The sequence below is a fragment of the Lonchura striata genome, chromosome 3 (assembly GCF_046129695.1).
Source record: "Lonchura striata isolate bLonStr1 chromosome 3, bLonStr1.mat, whole genome shotgun sequence".
In the NCBI taxonomy this organism is placed as follows: domain Eukaryota; kingdom Metazoa; phylum Chordata; class Aves; order Passeriformes; family Estrildidae; genus Lonchura; species Lonchura striata.
Genome location: NC_134605.1, coordinates 82,470,975 through 82,492,618, shown reverse-complemented (window position 1 = coordinate 82,492,618; position 21,644 = coordinate 82,470,975). Strand labels below are relative to the sequence as shown.

The window sequence follows — 21,644 nt, the reverse complement described above, 5'->3', positions numbered from 1 at the left end:
GATTCCTGTTTGCCATCTTGGCCCTGAATATGTTGGTCTCAACAGTATAATCCATAAGCAATTCTTACTTAGCTTACTAAATTACACGTTTTCCAGTTATTAGTAGTTTTTTATATTGGCCAGTTTGGGTTCTGTGGCAAAATGTTTTGCTCAGCTTCTGTCATGTTGCTTGATGCATTTACTAATATGGTCTTTCCTGGGAATGTTTTGCATTTGATTACATAAGGCTGTTTGCACTGAGTGGAGAGCTTGCAATATCCAGTATGCTAAGGCAAACCTCCTTGTTGTGAACAGTAACACTGCCTGGCATTCTAAATTTTCTGTAATGTTCTGCTAGATTGGGTGTAAGTGTGAGCTAAATGCTGATTTGAAGTGTTTGCTTTCATATACTTCCGTGTTCCTCAGCTTTTGCAATGTTCTTGGTTTAGCTGTATTCACATGGTGCTTAGACAGCCCAGCAGTGCCTACAAGCTTTGTGCCTTAGTAACTTTCTGAGTCCTTAAAACCCCCACACTCCCCTACCTGCAGCAGTATACTTCCTTCAATCTGGGAACATAGCTCTGCTTCAGTTTGAGATAATGCTTTGAGGCTTTTTAAAACAGTTCTCTCCCATGCCTAAATCAGGAATACATACCTGGACCAAAAAAAAGGTTCTTTGCTGATGCTAATATGCTAATGCTGTTCTCTTATATGCCTGATCTTGTGCTTGCAGAGGGCTCAGAAATTTATGTCTAGGTATTTTTTATACCTGCATGCATAGCTGATCAGTTTTCACACACTGCTGCTTTCAGTTCAGATGTGGATACAGAAATACCTATTTCCTGACTTTTACCTGCAGATAACTTAAAACTCACTCTTTATCTTGGCTGCTAACCAAGCTAGTAATTTTGGGCTCAGCAGTTACTATCCTTCCATTACATTTCTGACCTGCAGGCTTGATTGTTTTTATTATGCTAGATATAATTCTTTTGGTCACATTCTCTCTTTGAGCAGCTGTATCAGTTGTACAACTGTGTACCTGTTATTAATACTGGCTCTGAAGTGCCTGTAGATGTAAATCAGTGTCCCCTCCAGGGATTTCTGTCATTATATTAAATGAATTGGATCACATTTCTTCTCCTTTATCCCTACTTTCTCTTTGTTCTTTGTTCTCGTTCCTTCCTCCCTAGGCCAGGTGCCAAAAATGCTGGAGAGGCAGTATCTCAGCTATCAGCTTAAATTGTCGAACTGGCATCCACCTCTTTCATTTCAGGGAGCACTGTGATTGAAATTCCTTTTATTTTAGGCAGTGGTAGTATTTTAAACTCACAACTATCTAAAGAATTGGCGATAACGCTGCACTGCTTCACTGTGAAGGGGTGGTTACAGACCAAGTGAGGAAATGTTTGCATAAATACTATGTAGGCAGATTCCCACCTAGAAAAAGCCACTGTTTCTGCCAAAATATTCAGAGTCTCTCTGGCATCCACCACAAGACAATTGTTAGACTATATTGGTCTGATCAGGAAAGGCTTTTGCTTTCATTTGGTGCCAGCATATTTTTCTGACAGTGATGTGAGAGGTGACCAGATGTGTTTGTTGACCATGGAGATGCCTATGCAAGGAATCTCTTTCCTTCTTCTTTGGCAGAGGTGAGTGGAAGTCTGCAGTTGCTCCCAAGGGGGATGGGTTGACAGTGTGCTTGGTTTTTATGACCTTCCCAGGCTGCATGGGCTGGTATGAATGCTTAATCATTGCAGGTGACAGAATGGATGAGTCTGGGCTTTGTTCTGGAGCCAGAACTCTGAGATGAGAACCCCATGTCCCAGCTGGGGAGGCTCAGCTTGAACTATGCTTTCTGCCACATTTCTCTCTTTTTATCAACAGGACTAAAAATCAGGGATTTCAGGGACACAGAGCCCCAAACTCCTGTTTAACATTTTGTTAACTAGGTGACAAGTAAACTCTGACTCTTCATTTACTAAACCAGAGAAACTTTATTAACTTGCTGCACACTTCTATTGTGTCAGGCATTAGGGGATAATAGCAGGGGAGAGGAGATAATATAGATTCTAACATTTCTATTGGACCTGTCTGTGCTTGTTCATGGCTGACTTCCAGATGTGAATGTTCAAATTGTGGGTCTGCAGTGGGGGGATGTGCTTGGTTTTATTCTAAAGATTGGAGTATTATAAAGAAAGTAGGACTCCAGTGACACATGCTTCAGTCCTTAGAATGTTTTCCTTTTTCATTTGTTGTCAACTAATCAAGAATATTCAGAAGCCTAGGGATGAGGCTAAAATGTGAATGCTGACTGGACACAAGGATGGGACTGGTTTGCCTCAAACAACCGAAGTGATGATTTGCAGCCTGAGTTATTGGCAAGGAGGGCAATGAGGCACAGTGTTCCCTGGCAGGGCTAAGGGGAGTGGTTTCTGAAGGCTGACTGTGGTGTTGCTGACCTTAACAAAGAAGGTTTTCTTTCACCATACTAAATGTATTGAAGTTTATGGAACAACAAAAAGTGAAATGTGATCTCTCGATTTGTTAATGGGGAATTGCTGCACAGCATGTCTCATAAGCAGCATATCAAGTGTCACAAAGCACTCTGAATGAGAAGGAAAGTAGAATTGTCCTTTGGCAGATGGAGCTATTGGGCAAATGAGCAATTCTCATGTAGGAAATCCTTTGTACAGCGTCAACATTGATTGGTTTGTTTGGTTTCAGTGTGAAAAGATTTTCTCAACATTCACATTTTTTGCAGAAGTGATACTTTCTCAGCCAACTCATTAACTGCTGTGTTCTCTGCCTGAAAATGTCTATTTAAACTCTTTGTTGCACTGTCCCAGCAACCTATTCTGATGCATAGCTCCCTCCTAGGTGATACCAAAGACACGGTTGACTTTTGCAGTTACTGGAATGAAATACAGAATCCTTTTTCCATTTCATCAGGAATTCAGCTGCCAAGGCCAGCATCTTCATTACCCCACTTTAGCATGCATGAATGCCAAATCCATTATTTATAGGCAAATTTCTGATGATGACTATTTGCATGTCATTGGTGGAAATTTGCCTATGTGCTCCCTCAGAAACAGATTGGCATTATATAACTTCACCTAACCAGCTGTAATACTATCAGAGCATGTGTGCAGTGCAGCTCAAAAAGAAGCAAAAACATTTTTATGGAACATTTATTTTCAGGTAGCAGCACATGTTATGGTTGTGAGTCTGAAAGTATTAACAGCTGACTTACAAGGTGATATGTTTTTTATCACTTAGTGTTTGGGATCCAGTCTTAATTGTCTGTTAATGTCAAGAAGACAAGCCACTAATGATGTGCCAGTAAAATAACACAAAGAAGTAATAACTGGTTCCTTTAGGTGGTCATACATTAAAAAAACAAGAACAGCTTCTTCCAAAAGAGGAAAACTGTGTATGGAATGTGTAGACCTAGCCTTAGAAAACATGCTCAAAGGTCCTGTTGTCTCATCTGCAAAGGATTTCCTCCATGGGAGAACAGTGGCCCTGTCACTGAGGGCTGCTCATGAATAAAGGGCTGAGTGATGTTGTCTCTTGTCTATCTAAAACTCAAACAAGCAAATAAACAAGTTATTTGCATAGAAGAAGGCTCTTTAAAAATGCAACTAAATAAACAAAAACCCTCACACACATATGAACAATATTATGAATTATTTTAACCCTGTTGAGCCCAAAAGGTCAACCAAAAAAAAAAAAATCTTCTGATATATCTGAAAAATACTTTTGCAGACACTGACAGATTTTTCATTTCACTTTCTACCTGGGTGAAACAGTCACTCAAAAATGGGATCAATGATTTTAATCAATACCTCACCCAATATTGTGAGAGGTCATCTATCATTGTCTCCCAGCACTAGGGTAATTTGCAAACAGACATTCCTCGTTCTGGAGTCATGCCCAGAGGGCTTTATTTAGCAGGAAGGGAATACCTTGGTCAAGCACAAAATAAAAAAGTCCACACGTACTGCTGGAACAGGAAGGAGCTGTGACAGGAGTAAACCACAGGCACCAAAGGCTTGAGAGGGAAGGGGTGAGTGAACATAATGGCAGAGAAATGGCAGAATAAGGCACAGCCTTTGAGCTGCTGTTCCCTGCGGCTGAGAAAAGATGTAAGGGGGGCAGCTCATTAGAAGACCAAAGCTGTTTCCAGCACCCAAAGCAATTAGTAGATTTTTCAGAAGAGCAGGTGTCTGAATGTTTCCGAAAATCTCCTCATAACGACTGTGGAAGCCACAAGCTCCTGACAGCTACTGAAAACATGGCTTTTGCCTAGCTGTTGACATGGAAGCTAAAGCCACCCTAAAGACTCTGTTTGGTATGGCTGTTTGCAGTGTGTGTCAGTGCATGTTCCTCCTCTGTGTCCAGTACCAGACCCTGTTGTGTCCTAAATGTGGGAATAACTGATACCATCAGAGGTTAATAGCTAAAGAAACAATTTCATTATTAAGTAAGTACCCCCAGCTGAAAAGCTGTTAGTCATATCCCAGGAGAGATTGCCAGCTTGCATTTTTGAGGATGCAAGGAAATGTTATTGCCTAGTTTTTGTTTTATGTCACTGTATAATGAGAATGGGTGTCTTACTATTTTATATAGTGTTCAGATATGAAATATAGCAGTGCCTCTCTTGAAGTGTTACTCTGGTTTGATACAAATTTCAGGAAAATGGCATACATTATTGTAGTCCATATATACAGGAAATTCTGATCTTTGATCAGGTTATTAAATTGACTCATGTGCCAAGGGAAAACAAAATGTTTGCAAATGAAGACAGAAAATGAAATTAAATTGAGATTCACAGGGTAGGATGGATTTCAAGGTTGGTAAATCAGAACTTAAACATTACATCCTGAATATTATATGAATAGTTATAATTGCTTTATATATAGCATATCTGGCATAGCAGTATTGTTGTTTTGCTTTAGGAATACATTTAATTTCTTAATTATCTCCTGACCAATATTTTCAGTGAAGCCAACATGAGAACATCATCAGGAAGGAATCTAAAATAGTACAATCCCTCTCATAGAATGCCATGAAATATTTATTAGCTATACAGTATGCAAATACGTTTATCTGATTGTCACCAGGACACAGATACACCACAGGATAGATAATAAAATCGTTTGACTTACCTTGCCTCCAAATCCCTCATTAAACATTTCTTCTTTTATGGAGAAATCTTCTGTAAAACTGCAGAAATCTTCTGTGATGCATCTTACGTGATGGTGTCATGATCCAAGTTCAGAATATACAGCAATGAATTACTGACCCTTCTGGATCTTCCTGAATTTTGAAATAGAGGCCATAGGGCTTACATGTGCTCAAATTTCTTCAGCTAGTGTGAGATACTGCCAAAGCAACACTAACTCCTCTGCACAGATTGCAAGAATTTTATCTTTCTTTACATTCATTGAGGGTAAATAAAGCTATGATACATTGCAAATAAGGAATTATTGTGGCAAATCCATCAGCTGAATCCTTGGCTCACAGGCATAACTATATTCCAACAATTACATAAGCTGAGCTGTACTTATTTCTATTGAAAAGTTACAAATAAAAAATATATGCAAAAGAAAGCAGATAATAGAAATATACTTTACACATACTCTTTTAGGTCAGTGTGAATGTGAATACGCTATAGCAAACGGACTGTGAATGTTTCTCTCTTGCATTCTTAAATACATTAGATTCATAAGTAACTTATGGCTATAAGTGAGTTATTGTTGTGCTATTAAATTCTATAAGAATCTTTTGTTAAATTGTTTAAATTAGTCTATCCATTAAGTGCTGTTAAGTTTAGGTACGGTTAAAACCTCTAAGCCTAAACTGTTGGTCAAGTCCTGGGCTAAGTTTGGCAAGGTGCACTCCAAACCTTATGATTCAACAGAAGAGTCTCCCTTATTCCTTTTTATCCCTACCCTTTCCCATCCTTACCCTTTTTCTATCCCCAGCCTCCACATAAATAATTTTACGTTGATTGTTTAGTCTGACCATTTTAGTCTGATTTTTCTGTATGTGCTTTTACATGTATAAGTAATAGAGTGAACTTTGCCAATGACCTTTGTCATACTTTCCCTTTTATATTAAACCTGCTTTTGCTGATACCTTTACCAGTGATTCTTTGAACAACTTAAAACACTCATTCACAACAGTCTTAAAATCCCATAAGGTTTTTCAAAATAGAAGCTCTTTACAATGCAGCTATTAAAGCCTTTTCAAGGTTAATGAATAGAAGACTGAATCTACATCCTAGTCCTGGTCCAAGATGCCAACTCAAATTAACATTGTTAATCACCTGTCAATGTGCATCTACTAAAACATGAGAGTCAGTTTTAAAAGTAAGAATCTAGTTGTCTCCAAAATGGAGTAAATAAGCCCAAACTGATGTTTGAATAATTCAGAACTTTAAAAATAAACTTAATAATACTTCCAGATATAGAAAATCCTTATGTACCATAAATTTAAATTACCTAAGAAAATTTGCAACAAATATCGTTAAACTCTTAAGAGAATCCTTCACCATTGCACCAACATGTTGTTCAAGAGGATTTTGTTTGAGGAAGTTAGAGGTAAGAACTTTTTATTTAATCATGAAAAATTTATTGCAATGTTAACTACAAAGAGCCCACTCCTACTCCATAACCATTAAAATGCAGGAAGTCACCTATTCAATAATGCAGAATTGTTGTGTATTAAAAATTTAAATCTATAAATATTAATAGAACACAGGTCAGTCTCTTAACGAACAGAGGTATCTGTACACACAGCTATTGTTGTAAGCCTTAAGGGGTGTACATTAGTTATGACATAAAGAAAAACAGTCATGTTAAAAAGCAGTTGTCCAAAAAAGGAAGTTTTGTTCCTTTTTTCAGATGAAAAACAAGGACAATAAATCCTATACTAATCCCAGTGTCTGCTTGTCCTTTGGGAAGGCAAAAGTCCTATTTCAATCTAACAAGTCAAGGTGTTGGAGTCAGTTTTACAAGAGCATGGCATAGAAGTGTTTATAAGTGACAGCAAAGTCACCTTCTGCAGCCTTGCTCCTTTACACCACTTTGGCTGTATCAAGAGGTCAGAAACATGATACTGCTTTTCAAGAGACTGAAAAGACCTGGACAGTGTATGGCAAATGTATCCAACATCAACAGAGAAGTGATTGCCATGAAGAAAATTCCCAGGTTATCACAGTCTGGATATTTATAAGCCCCAGGAACAGGGAAGCTGAGAGTGTTTTTAGTATTGCCTATGAGCATAAAACAAACTTCAAGTACTGGAAAGCTACCTCTAGCTTGTCCGCAGTGAATCCTGTGGATGTTGTCAGCTCTTGTAGGAGATATTTGTAGCCCTTCCCAGCGTAAACTAAGCTGACATCCCTCAAGCACTTTCCAGCCCAGCCAGGGTGGCAAGTTAGCAGCACAGGTTGAGTGGTGGCTGCAGGGACGTGACCTGAAAGCAGAGAGGAGCTGGGACAGCACACACAGCACGGGCCTGTCCCGGCTGCATCTGGAGAAATGGGTTTGCTTCTTTACTTGCAGCTCTCAGCCACTCTAGGAAGCCACTGGAACATGGCCATTATCTGTGTTTGCCACATTGGTGACACTGTGTAATGTTGCAAAAGCAGGAAGACACAAATGTCTGCTGCCTGCAGCTGAAGGGTGAGCTGTGGGTGGCTGTGTCCTCTTCAGCTCCCAGGGACAGGTCTGCTGTTTGAGAAATAGAAAGAGAAATAGGAATAGACAGACCACTGGTCTATCCAAGGAGGGCATCTTTCATGTTCCTATTTCCATCCCTTGCCTGATCCGAGATATCCCTCCCCAGCTTTGTAAGAATACAAATGCAAAAATGGAAGGATTTTTCTTTTTCTTACAGGCTGTCAGTTCTTCCTCCTGTCCCCCTTAGGCAGAGCAGCAAGAAACTGCAGGCTGGAGCAAAGGAATAATTCCCCAACACACTACAGGGAAAGCTGATAATCTCAAATGTATTGTCCTTTGGCAGCACATCAGGAAAGCACATCTGTCTTCACCATTTCTCACAATGGCAGTGTTGAACACTTCACATGGCTCTGCAGGGTGCTCCTTCAGCCCTGCTCTCTGAGGGAGCACCTGAGACCAGAGGACCCATGGACTCTCTGATTCAAAGCATGATTTAATATTAGGCTTCATTCAATTTTAGACTAATGACAGACACAAATAGTATCACAAGACCAGTGGAATGAGGAAAATACAAACTTGGTGGTGACAACACTTCAGTTAATGAAATGTTTTAAATTAGAAATAGTGGCTTGAAATAGAATGTTTGTTAGGCAATCTGAGCCTGTTTAGAAATACTGTATTTAGTTGAATCTGAAAGTGAAAAGTAATTTCCTAGCTGTGTGTTTGTCCTAAACTTCTTCATCTGCATTTCTAAGGGCTCTTAATATGCTACTTTGTTGAGTGCTCCCTGCTTTTAATGATGTGACAACCCTGCAAAGATTGATGGTTGCTATTAATATATAAGAGAACATACAGGTCCCATCTGAATATCTGTATATCTGTTTCAGAATAGAAATGGAATAGATTTGGCCACATAGAAATAGAATAACCACTGCCGAAGCTAGTGCCAGATCTCCATTCTCCTGAAATTTTCCCCTCTTAGGATGACTATTTCTATCCCATTGTGACATTTATCCCATTTCTGATTCCAATTTTTGAGCTCTGTAATATCACAGCCAAATATGGCACAAGTTGTTCTAACTTGGACCTTGGCAGGAGAAAGAATTCAGCATGTAGCAGCAGTTAATAATTTTGAAGTACAAGGTTAAGTAGTCCGAGATTAGAGAGGAAGAGATGAGCAAAGCACTTCTTATTGATTTGATACAGACAAGTCAACTGTATTCATTTGCAACCAGTATCTTGTAATAAAAGATAACAAAACAACATAAAAACCTTTTCTTTTGTATGTTTTACCCTGGGTTGCTCCCAGGACTTCTCAGTTTGTTCCAGTTCACTATTCATTTTCTCACACTTCGGTTCATACCATCTCATGTAACTGTGCTTGATTAACACCACTGCCATTCTTTATCTCTTTAATTTACTAGGCTTTTTGTTCTTTCATCAAGTAATTGGATCCTGTCTTTTTTTTTTTTCTCAGTTTACAGTATGATCTTTTAGAAACACCGAACCTGGTTGCTCCTTATGCCTAGTTACTTGGCCTCATTTTTTAAATTTTGTTTTCCTTCCTTCTTTTCTTCTTCATGACAAATTGTGGTTTTTGGCTATTAATGTTTATCATATGTCTATTGTTGGACAATTATAATTAATAAATCCAGCTTTATCATTCTATGTGCACTCACACAAAGAGTATGGGCATGGAAGCAAGGAGGATGTGGCTTTCCATTTATGGATGGTGTTTTATGGACAGAAATGCCCCTATTTCTGGAAAGAAGACACATATGTTTAGCATTGGCTCCCTAGAGAGACTAAGAGTATTATCTGTAGAACCAAGTTCCCTGCAAGAAAAACCAGTGGGATTGCTCCAGGAAAAAATACAACCTAATGTCTGTGTGGTATTTCAAAAGTTCACATTTTTTCATTCTCAGCATTTGTCCTTTCAGAAGAATAGAGGGCATCTAACAAATACCAGTCTATCAGTCTGTTGGGGCTAGTTGATGGCTTCAGTGATGAAAGTACAAAACTTGTGATGAATCTGAGGAGTTTTATTCTTTTGTCTCTTATGGGAGCTTTTGCTTAATTGAACTATATTGCCCGTTAGCTAAAGGCAGTTTTCTTAGTGCATGCCCACATCAAAACACCAGCTAACACAAAGGAGAACACTGAGAAAAGAGACAGGCTCAGTCTCCAAATCTATGCAGACTTGTTATTGATGGTCACTCATTGTATTGACAGTTTTGTGTGGCTTTTGCTTCTGAGCCAGCATGGCATCTCCTCAGTATCTGCCCTGTCTTTGCAGGGTAATGGGGCGTAGCTAAACCGTACCTTGGGATTTACAAGATCCAACTTGTGTATTTCACTAGAAATCTTCATTTAAAAAAATTTGGATTTACAGTGACAAAAAGAAGCAAAACCAACAATTATTATATATAAATACCATGACATTTTATTTGGAAGACAAGAGAAGACATGGTTACCTATGATACATTACCTAGATACAGAGGCATAAATGCTGAAACTTTTGTATTTGAGCACATATCACAGCAACAAAGTAGAAATTCTGTACTGTATAATAGTTTTTATTTAAAATATATCTGCAGTCCTCCATAGCATTCACAGTGATTTACAGGATTCCATTTGTATGCTTTTTACAATTTACGCTATTTGTTGTAAGCATTGAAGGTTGACTGGAAGCTATTAACACCTATTTATCACAGTATTTTGTGCAGAAGTCAGATGGTAGCTAATGTTAATGCTTTTGGAAGAGATTTGTATGTATATACATAGCCATTCCCCAAGCAATATTCAGAGTTGATTAAAAAAAAAAGTGAGAGAAGTAATTCCTTCTCTTTGTCATTTACCCTGAACAGACAAGTCAATTGCATAATATGCAGCTACTAAGGCTTATTTGACCAGAACTGGTGATAATAAATGAAAAGAGGAACAAAAAACTCAGGTTGCCATCCATCTACAAAGGCATTTTTTCAATGGTTAAATATAAAGTCATTTAAACAATTTTGGCATTAGGAAAAAAATCCCAGGGAGACACAAAAAAAAAAAAGTAAATATAAAGCATGATGAAAACAGATTGTTCCTTCCCTTCAATATCTGAAAGTAACATTCCAGCCACAGATCTATACTGACAGAGAGGGGTAAAACTTTTTTAAAAAACTCAGGCAGATTCTCAAGTACATTTATATTTTAATGGTTTGGGCAGAGACAAAGTAGTATTAGATTTCAGTAAGCCAAACATTACAGTTTTGTCATGTCATATATACAATATGGTATTTGAGTTTTTCTAAATAATATTATCAATTTACAATTAGAGAAACTTCTATAATTAGATGGTGAATTGACTTAGCCTATGAATGTGTACTCTTGCAACCATGCTGATGGTGTTCAATTCAATAATTGGATAGATATTAGAACAGCAAGTAGGAATCCATGTCCATGGAACATGCTTTGTGTGTGTTTGTGTGCCATGCGTGCACATTTTATAAAATTCGGTTTCTTCAAACTGTAAATTAGTTGCTATTCTCAGAGGTACTATATCAGACTGCGTGATTAAGAATACAAGAGGTTTTCCATTACAGAAATTATCTGTACTTCTGCTTTCTCAGGGAGAAATCCAAACTGTGGTACGCAGTACATTTTGTGCTGGCTTCTAGAACAGGCCGGGTCATACCTTTACTAAGCAGGCACTGATTGTTCTAGAGTATAGCTGGAATATAGTCTGGTATTTAGCTATGTGGGACTAATATCAAACTGTGCTTCCTGGGCTTACTGAAAACATGCATGTAAGAAAGTTTAGTTCAATCTGATGTGATACTGTCCTCATTGCCCAGCTCTTCTCTCAGCTGTACTACTCATATCACGTATAACAACTGTTAGTGTGGTCTGACAGAATCTGTGCCACTACTGCAAATGCTTTGTCTTTCTGTGTATTCCAAAACTGTATATTGAAAAATTTAATGGGTAATTGCATATTAAATTTTATGCCTGTGGATCATATAATTTTTATCTCAGCTCCAAATACATTTAAATTTTTCTGTGTTTTAACCATAGATTAAAATGTCATTGTGAACAATTCTACCATTATCTCAATTAGATGAATGTATTCCTGTTAGTTGGTTAAATTACTCTCTTATTGTGTAAGTAACAATTGGCATACATTAATTCAAATTTTTAGGGAGGCACTACCATGAATAAAACCCCTCGGGAACACATCTCCCTGCTGTTGTGTTCACAGCTCTTTAATTTCAATGACTTCTTATCTCAAAATTCAGCACAAAAGAGCTAAAGACTAAAGACATTTTAAGCTGCTATAAAATCTAACCAATTTCAAAATGCTTAGAACTGGCCTTGCTCGTCACCTCTAATATTGTCACAGATTCATAGAAAATCAGAGCAGGATTCCTTCATGGGATCGTTTAGTCATTTAAAGAGACTCAGGGGCTGTCACTGAGCTCAGTGACAGCAAATCACACATTAGGAAATATAGTTCCTGGTGCTGAAAAATTACTCAACTATAAATAAGTTTTTAGAGAGGTTGTGTTTTTTGTTCCACAGTAAGAGATATTTCTCATTTTTCTTTTTACACTCCCTGTAGTACACAGTGGATGCAGTGTTTTTCCAGATGCCAGGTGCTTCCAGTGAAAACTACTTTTGCCTTCTAGTCAGCTATAACTTTTTTAGGGTACCCCAGGGCCACAGCAGAGCTCTGCTTCTCAGAGCATTCTGTTAACCTCCCTCAAGCACAGTCCAGTCTGTAAACATCCCATTTTGCTCATGTTTATGCCTGAGTGAGGAGCCCATCCGCTTAACAGATGTGCTAACAAGGGGGAAAAAATGAAACAGTATTGACCAGTTGTCATGGTTTGACACTGGCCAAACACCAGGCACCCACAAAAGCCATTCACTCACCCTCCTCTGTTAGAGTTGGGCAGAGGAGAGAAAATTTAATGCGGGTTCATGAGTTAAGGACATGGAGAAAACACTCCAAGAGTAAAATAGGCTCAAGTTCTAGGTACAAAGTGAGTTTATTACTAACAGAAGAGGATAATAAGAATTAAAATAAGCCCTTACAAACACCTTTTTTTCCTCAACCCCTCCATCCTTCCCACTGATATCACAGGGAGACAGGGAGTGGAGGCTTTGGTCAGTTCATCACCCAAGCTTTTCTTCCACTGCTCTGTGAGAGGAGTCCTTCCCCTGTGAGACCATAGGGTCCCTCCCATGGGAGGCAGTTCTCCATTAAATTCTCTAGAGTGGATCCAGCCTCACAAGCAGCAGTCTTCCCAAAAAGGGCTGCAGGTGGATCTCTGCACCCCCCGTGGACCCCCATGGGCTGCAGTGGCACAGCTGCCTCACCATGGTCTCACCACAGCCTGCAGAGGAATCTCAGCTCCAGAGCCTGGAGCATCTCCTCCTCCTCCTCTCCACTGACCTTGGTGTCTCCATGTTGTTTCCCTCACAGGTTCTCACCTCCTTCTCCTCTCTGACTGGAATTTAAACTGTGCCATTACTTTTGTTTTGATTTCCCCTGAACTATGTCAACACAGAGGCATTGCCAACCTCTCTCATTGGCCCAGCCTTAGCCAGCAGCATGGCCATCTTCAGAGCCATCAGAAATTAGCTCTGCTAGACATAGTGGAAGCTTCTAGGAGCTTCTCACACAAGCCCCCTATGTGCCCACCCCCAAAAATCAGGCTGTGCGAAACCAACACACCAATGAAAAAAATAATGGCAGCTTTGAGTGCTTAGTGATTCCTCTTGGGCTTTTTTCTGTGTAATTTCTTCAAAGAACAAAAATTTTGTTCTGTGCTGAATAATCTACCTTGGAGCTTAAACTTACCATAAAGCAGATTTGCTTTCAGGTGTATACTGGCATTCATTTAGGTCCCTCTTGCCATTCCACTGACATGTTTAACTGCTTCTGAAGTATCCTTGCAAGCTCTCTTGAAGATTTTTGTTAAGCCTCTGCTTATTGCATTATTATTTCTTGCTCTAGGGTGCACCTCATGCTTGTTGCTTTGACTGTGGCTTTGTAAAATTCTACCTATCCTTTCAGGCTGGGATAGAATCAAGCATTGAGACCATTCTATAGTGTATTAGGACACCTTGTTCAGGCTTGTAGAAGTCTGTGAAAATCCATATTAACACATAATTTAGAAACTTCTGGTTTGCTAATCCTAAATCAAGGTACTAAAGGGCTCCTTAATGGAGCAGACGCCAGAAACTCCTCCATGGAAAAAGCTCAACTCAGAGTACAAAGACATGATGTATGGCAGTGCTGCTCTCCTCTTATGAATTTTTTTTGCCCAGCATAAGTGGCAGCTCCTCGGCTTGTTCTGGATTTATTGCTAGCTGTGACTCCATCAGAACAGCTGTGCTGGTGGCTAATTGTACACTGGCCTCATGTTGTCAGGGTTTGATGGACATTGTGCATCAAAGCCTCTTACACCTCATTTTCCAATCTGACTGAAGTCTCACAGCCAAGCCCAGATGGAATGGATTTTGTGTTCTCTGCATTAAATTTTAGAGTTTATCTGTAGAAATGCTGGATGATGTGGAATTAACTGCAGGACTTTAATTTTGCTGCAAAGTTTGACTTCTATGTACAACTCCCTGCATTGCCATGAGGGATGCTGACTACCATTTAGTTGCTATTTCTTCTAGCATCATTAGTTACACTTTCAGCTCACCCTTGTACTCCATCCACCTAATTCAGGAGTTTATCAGTACATTACATCTGTCTTAAGGAAATGTACAAAAAACATTACACTTTTTTAATTATTATTGTTACCTAAATGCTAAATAAGCATTGTTTGGTGATACATCAGAAAAGCCATATACAAATGTTTGCTACAGTAATGGTCAGAGGGCTGGAGCACCTCTCCTATGCCTGGAGGAGGGAGGGCTCTAGGGATACCTCAGTGCAGCCCTCCAGTACCTAAAGGAGAACTACAAAAAAGCTGGAAAGGGAATTTTCACAAGGGCATGGAGTGATAGAATGAGGAGGAATGGCTTTAAACTGAAAAGGGGCAAATTTAGATTAGCTATTAGAAAGACATTTTACTGTGAGGGTGGTGAGGCAGTGGCACAGGTTGCCCAGAGAAATTGTGGGTGTCTCCTCCATGGACCTGTTCAAGGTAAGGTTGGATGGGGCTTTGATCAACATGGTCTAGTGGAAGGCAACCCCTGCACACAGCAGGGAGTTTGGAAACTAAGGTTTTTAAGGTTCTTTCCAACCCAAACCATTTTATGATTCTATGATTCTAATTTAATATTTCAGAGTTGTCTAGCACTGAGGACAAAAGTGTATACTTGGCTTGTGATAAATCTTTTGGCATAGTCATCCAGAGCTCATAGATTTTTGACTTATGCTACATTTGTTGACATTGTTCCTGGCTTCTAAATAATTTACTTTAGTTCCCAAATAAAGCCTCATTTGAAGTATATAGTTCTATGAAAATATAGCTATGTGCAGTTTGAGTCTGTTAACTTCAGGAAAGGATAACTAGCATTTTATCACTGAAATTTTTAAGGAAATACCTGAGTAAGCATTTAGCAGTAGAAAAATGCCACTTTCATTAGTGTGTGGAGTGAAAGGATTTGGGAGGTTTGGGTTATTTATAGAGGGGGGCAAGCCAGGTGCTGCTACATATAATGGTTGCCTGGTAACACATCTAGGATTACAAGATAGCAGGGTCATTGATGTAGGCTTATTTCATCAGTAAAAGAGAAAAGAAAGGAAAAAAACCCAAACCCACACCAGCAAACTGTTCCCTGGCAAGTAGTGTTTTTCAGTGCTTTGTGAGCAATTCAGTAATGCCAGGCTTTCAGAAATATGTGCTCTAGAAATGAAAGACCAGAATAGAGGCTTGTTAGTTATTGCTTTTGTTGTATCAGTAAGAAACCAAGTTTTGCCTTTGGGCTTGGATTAGGTTTATTTTCATTTGCCTTGCATGTCAGTTTACAAATACTCAAGAAGCTTTACATGATTCTCTGTATGCCATTCTACTTTAATAAATATTTGTTGATATTCTGATTGTTATATCTTTGGAGCTGATCCTAAGAGGATAACTGAAAGCAAAAAATATTTAATAAGATCACTCTTGTATTCAGCTATTACCTCTCATCATTAAAAGTGGCAGATTAGATTCTACAAGCTGTAAATGGGTGAGCTTTTGTACACATGTGTATTTAAAGCTATATTTAGGTATTCAGTTGCTGAAAAAATACCCTAGCTTGCAAAGTCATTGAGCACTTACAATGAACATTGTTTGTCATGGGCATTTTTGATCCTCATAATGCCTTGGTTTGAGCAGTGTTTGACTATTTTGGCATAAAAATATGCTTGAAATTGTTGGTTAGCAAATATAGTTGTCACTGCCATATTTATTTTTCCTCTTTTTTTTTTTCTCTGAATATGTCCTACCTTTCTGCCACAAGTTATTTTGCAAATGGCTTCTCAGAGGCACAAACTCTTCCTTTGAAGTCTTTCAGCTTTCCCAAATTTTATTCCAGTCAGGGCTGGGAACTCATCCTACATCATAATTTGTTGTTTCGTTAAAGCTCTGGTGTAAACAGAAATCAATAATGACTGATGATGAAACCCACTGACTCTTGAGTTTCTAGTGCAGTAATATTAATATTCCCAAGTTTTGGGTGTATGGACTCAGCCTGTGACCTCGCAGCTGTGACCTGTGCTAAAGCAGAGCGCATGAATCATAAAAACAGACTTGTCATAGATATAGAAGGGGAGAGAGGGACTCTCTTTTGCTGCCTTCTGGACTCAAGAAACTGAGAGACAATCAAACTGGCGAGTATAATCCTCTAGAGCAACTTACTCAAATAGCCAGAAGGCTCAGCCTGTAAAATAAAGGTCATTTTTCTCAGGCACAGGCCCTACAACTCTTTTTGTTTCAGGAGAGTGTAGGAGTGTGTGCGAAGAGTCATATTTTTGTTTCCTGATCTATTATCCTGTTCAATAAATGCTTGTGTATTCATAGAATCATTTAGGTTGGTAAAGACCTCCAAGATCAAATTACCATCATGTGAACTAAACCATAGAACCAAGTACTATGTCCAAATACTTCCTCAACACCTTCACAAATGGTGATTCCATCACTTCCCTGGGCAATCCATTCCAATGCTTGGTCACCATTTCAGGAAAGGAATTCTTCCTAATGTTCAACCCTGGCACAGCTTGAGGCCATTTCTTCTTGTTCTGTCAGTGGTTGCCCAGAGAAGAGACCAACCCCCCACCTGGCTATAACTACCTTTCAGCTAGCTGGAGAGAGCGACAAGGTCTCTCCTGAGCCTCCTTTCTTCCAGGCTAAAAAACTTCAGCTCCCTCAGCAGCTCCTCAAAGGATTTCTGTTCCAGACCTTTCACCAGCTCCATTGCCCTTCCCTGGACACCCTCCAGTGTGTCAATGTCTTTCTTGAAGTGAGAGGCCCAAGTACAATCATTGCCCTGGTTCTACTAGCCACCCTATTTTTCTATACAATCCAGGATGCCACTGGCCTTCTTGGCCACCTGGGCACACATTGGCTCATGTTCAGCCTCTGCCAACTAGGATTCCCAGGATCTTTTCTGTCACAGTTGAGACAACCATGATACACAGAGTAACACCATACAATTTCAGAAGGCTTCAAGCACCTACCATACAGAGTAACACCATACCCCATCAGGAGGCTTCAAGTGCCTGCGCGCTTTTTTTTTTTTTTTTTTTTTTTTTTTTTTTTTTTTTGCTGTTCAGTGCACCCTTTTATACCCTTCAAGTTCATGCATTGCACCTGTGTGCTCTCAGTACCCTTTTGCGATAGGTCAGTGCACCTCAGCACAGCATGTCTCATTACCTTCAGTACTGTTCACCTGTCCTGCACAGCTGTTGCCCATTGGGGATGAGGCTTGATCACAGCCCCACTCCCAGTTACCACAAACTCTGTGCCTACACTTTTCCACCAGGCAGCTTTTCAGGCACTCTGCCCCCAGCCTGTAGTGCTATTGGGGATTGTTGTGACCCAAACACAAAAACTAAAGAACTTCATCTTATACTGCATTGTATAATTTTGGCCTCAGACCCTGTCCAGATCCCTCTGCAGAACCTTCCTCCCTCCAAGAGATCAACACTCCCACCCAATTTGGTGCCATCTGCAAACTGACTAAAGGTGTACTCAATCCCGCCATCCAGATCATTGATAAATGCATTAAACAAGAGTGGCCCCAATATTGAGCCCTTGGGAACCCCACTAGTGACCAACCACCAACTGGATGAAGCTCCTTTCACCACCACTCTCTGGGCCCAAGCATCAGGTAGTTTTTAACCCATCGAAGAATGCACCCATCCAAGATGTGGGTTGCCAGCTGCTCTGAAAGAATACTGTGGGCCCAGTAGCAAAAGCTTTACTGAAGTCCAGGCAAACAACATCCGCAGTCTTTCCCTCATCCACTAGGCAGGTCACCAAATGATAAAAGGATATCAGGAAGGTCAAACAGCACCTCCTTTCCAGAGTTCCTTAAGTCCCCTGGAAGATTTTTATATCAGTACTTTTCCATGTCTGCTAGGAGCAATTTCAACATCATATACAGAATGTAAATACAGATTCTTGTGAAAAGGAATAAAATAGGAGAATTACTGATTTTGATTTGAGCTATTTTGTAATACACCATTCTTACTTCTCTTTAAGTGGTGACCTGCATTCTCCCTGAGAAGCAGAACTGACTTTCATTCACCCTTTCTTCACAGGAAAAACTTCATCCCTTCACACTACTCATGTTTGTGCCATGTTTTGATCCATATGAAGTTGCAGGTTTTGATTGACAATTTTTTATCAGTATGAATAAGTAAATATGAAAATTTTACCTTCATTATAAAAATGGAGCAATTAAACCATTACTTCATGCAGGTATTGTCACTCTATCAGTCCAGGTTTTTTCTACTGGAAGCTTTGTAGTTTTGGTTTCTAGTAAAAAGTCTTTACTTTTCAAATTTGCTTTGTTGCTTTTTTTCTAACCAGCATTCTTTAAGGTCTTGTTTCAAATACTTTCTTATAATTAAATAAATAGGAGAATCTCTTCCCTGCTTTCCATCTCCATTGAAAATAAAAATAAAAAGAAAGTTTTTCTCTTGAGTATTCCAATTCTTTTAATTACTATCTCAAATTTGATTTAGGGTTTTTTGTTGTTGTTGTTGTTGTTGTTGCTCAAAGTAATTTTGCTTGCCGGCAATTAGAGATAGGTGTTGTGCAATAAAGAGTGGGAGAAACCTCAGCAAAATTGTTTCCATGGTGTTTAGTCAGATCTGCATAACTGTTGCTTAGTGAGGAAAATAAGACAAGAGTACTCAAAAGCAGAAAAACAGGGGTCACTTGAAGTTCTGGGTTTCAAACTAGCCACACCTTCCATCCAGCCTGCTGAGTTGGTGTGCCACAACATGGATGGGGTATATTACCAAAGCAAATTTGTTCAAAATTCTCAGTCTGAATAACAGATTCTTATATTATTCTGTTTCCTTTTACTTTGTTATTTATGAAGAATAAAATATGCTGAAAGCATGATTTATGAGGAAGTAGATCTAAAGAACTGCCTTCTTCAAAGCACACCTTTCTTCTCTCAGCTCACTGTGGCATGCAGGATGATTTCATGCCTGAAAAAGCATCCCTGAGCCTCTTTGGTATGGATCCAAAGCTGCAGAGTCACCCAGAAGCTGCCAGAAGCTGGAGACTGGGTACTGCTTGTCCTGGAGCTGCAGCACAGGGAGTCGCAATTGAAACTAGTGAAATGTGTTGCAATTCCTTAAAGCTAGAAATACTATTTCTTGCTTTTCCTACTCAAAGGAAGAAGGTAAGAGGGAAGTCTCTCTGCAGAACAATCGGTATGTGGGGCAAGCTACCTTATAAAACTATACAAGAATTAAAATTTAGAGGTTTTTTGGATGAACCTGTAACCTGGTCATCAAGCTGTACTTATGTAGGGTAACCTTGTATTTAGGAGTTCCCACAAAACTAAGTAGAACTTCCCTCAGAAATTAAGCCAGGACTTTCCCTCTCAAAAAAACAAACAAAGGAACAACCTCACAAAGAGAAGAGAAAGGAAAATATGACGTATCAGAGGCTCTCCCCATGTTTGTTTGGGGCCATATGATGCCTGATATCTGGGAGCTTTCTAAGTCCGTGGCTCACCCTTGTCCCCATGTCCCTTGCAGCTCTTGCTCACAGAGGGACAAATGCCTGCACCATGCCTATGGGGCAGCTGAGTCAAAGGACAGAGGATGGATAGCTCAATTCTGTTCTGTCCCATGCTCCAGTGGGAATAAAAGAGTATGTTTTTGTGGCTCGCAGCAAAGGGCTGCTTATGGGCCCACTTGTCTCTGCCTGTTTATTCACCATGGCTAAGCAGAGCACCTCCAGCAGCACTGCCCAAAGTGTTACACAGTCCTGGACCTCCCCAGGCTCTTCCCCATGTAGCTGTGGTTTTGTCTATTGCATTACACTTCACATTATCAGTCCCTGTTAACTCCATCTTCTGTATATACAGTCTTTCATTTCGCAGTCAAGCTAGTAAAATCCATCTTTTATGTGTTAAGCCAACTTTTGTCCACAAGCACTCCATTAAATCCATCAAATCTATTTTGGTCTTATTTCTGCCATCAGTTCTGCCACATTTTGTGCCAGCTCAGACCAATAACTAAATTATTAAAGCTTGGAGCCCTACTCGGATCATATGGGCACTTTCTGAGCAGAATAGGACAAAGGTTAACAGCAGAATGAGCAGTGGAAAATGAAGCACAGAAGGGATGTAGTATAAAGATGTTTTGTAGCATGAATGTACTTATTGTATTTTCCATGTAATTTATACCATTTTCCTCCCAGTTCATTTTGTAATCTAAATCTGAGGATTCAGGCTGGGGAGGAGAATTTCTCTTTTGGAAAAGGGGAAGCTATTTTAAATATTTGAGAATTGAAGTAGAAAGGGAACATGGAGAGAGAGAAGGCTTGAAAATTTGGTCTGGGGAAAGGAATGTGTTTAGTTTTTCTTTTCTTGCACTATAAAATGAGTGCAAAATGAGCAAGATTAAGCAGTATTAGTTTAGAATAATCTCAAAGTTCTATTCAAATGCAGCTAAGTTTTTTTTCAGGAGAAGCTTCATTTTCCATTGAAGAATTATATGATGCCACAAAATAGTAACTAAAGCCTGGATTTGCTCCTCCTGAATTGTGGAGTTAAGTGTCAAGATACCATACTAGAGCAAGAAAAGCACCTTTCAGCCTTTCCAGCTCATGACATCCAGAGTAAGAATCCTAAGCCCCCATGCCTTCCCCAAGATCTCTTGTATTTGATTTATTTCCCTGATGTGAGGAGTATGACCATCTGTACAGAAAGAACTGACCTTTGTGCTAACTGGGGAAGGAACAAACAAAAATGAGTCAAGTGAAATAAACACTGAGGGGTGTTTTTTTAATGGGCAAGTGTGAGGGTAAACTAATCTGAAGTGGCTTGAAACACATAAGCAGGTTTTAGGGATAGAGGTTAAGAAAGAAATCAGGCCTGTGAGTTTCTTGGAGAGTTTGCCAGCTGTTTGGAATGCTGGAGAGATACCACCCAGGGGCAGGAAATGTTGTGTATGCCAATATTGGAAAGCTCATGGGGGATGCAAGATCTAGGTCAAATACAAAAGATAAGCTCTGTGTAAAAAAGTGGCAGAGTGCAACCTTTCATGATTATCTGTCAGTTCCCTGACAGCATTGGTCTGCATGGTCCAGGTTTGGTTCTTTCACCCTCTTCACCTTCAGGGAATCTCCCAAATAGGCACTATTTCTAAGGAAAACCTCATGTGGACTTGTATTTCATACTTAATGCTGCTCTGCATGGTACCTACTACCTTAGGGACAATGATTAAGTGTTCATCAGAAGACAAAATGCTCCTTCTTTATCAAAAATTCTGGTTTCCTTACAAAACTGTATTTA

General features: G+C 39.5%; 1 protein-coding gene across 4 annotated transcripts in view; it reads left to right on the top strand.

The window, feature by feature from the left end:
- Nucleotides 1-1,215: 1,215 nt before the first annotated feature.
- The window catches only part of MEI4 (meiotic double-stranded break formation protein 4), a 125,311-nt gene continuing 104,882 nt past the window's right edge, over nt 1,216-21,644 (top strand). For 2 of the 4 annotated variants that reach the window (XM_077782324.1, XM_077782325.1), the window contains exon 1: nt 1,216-1,631. The gene's annotated coding sequence lies outside the window, so the exon portion shown is untranslated. The remainder of the gene's footprint in view (nt 1,632-21,644) is intronic. The other 2 variants (XM_077782323.1, XM_031504411.2) reach the window with 1 other exon arrangement.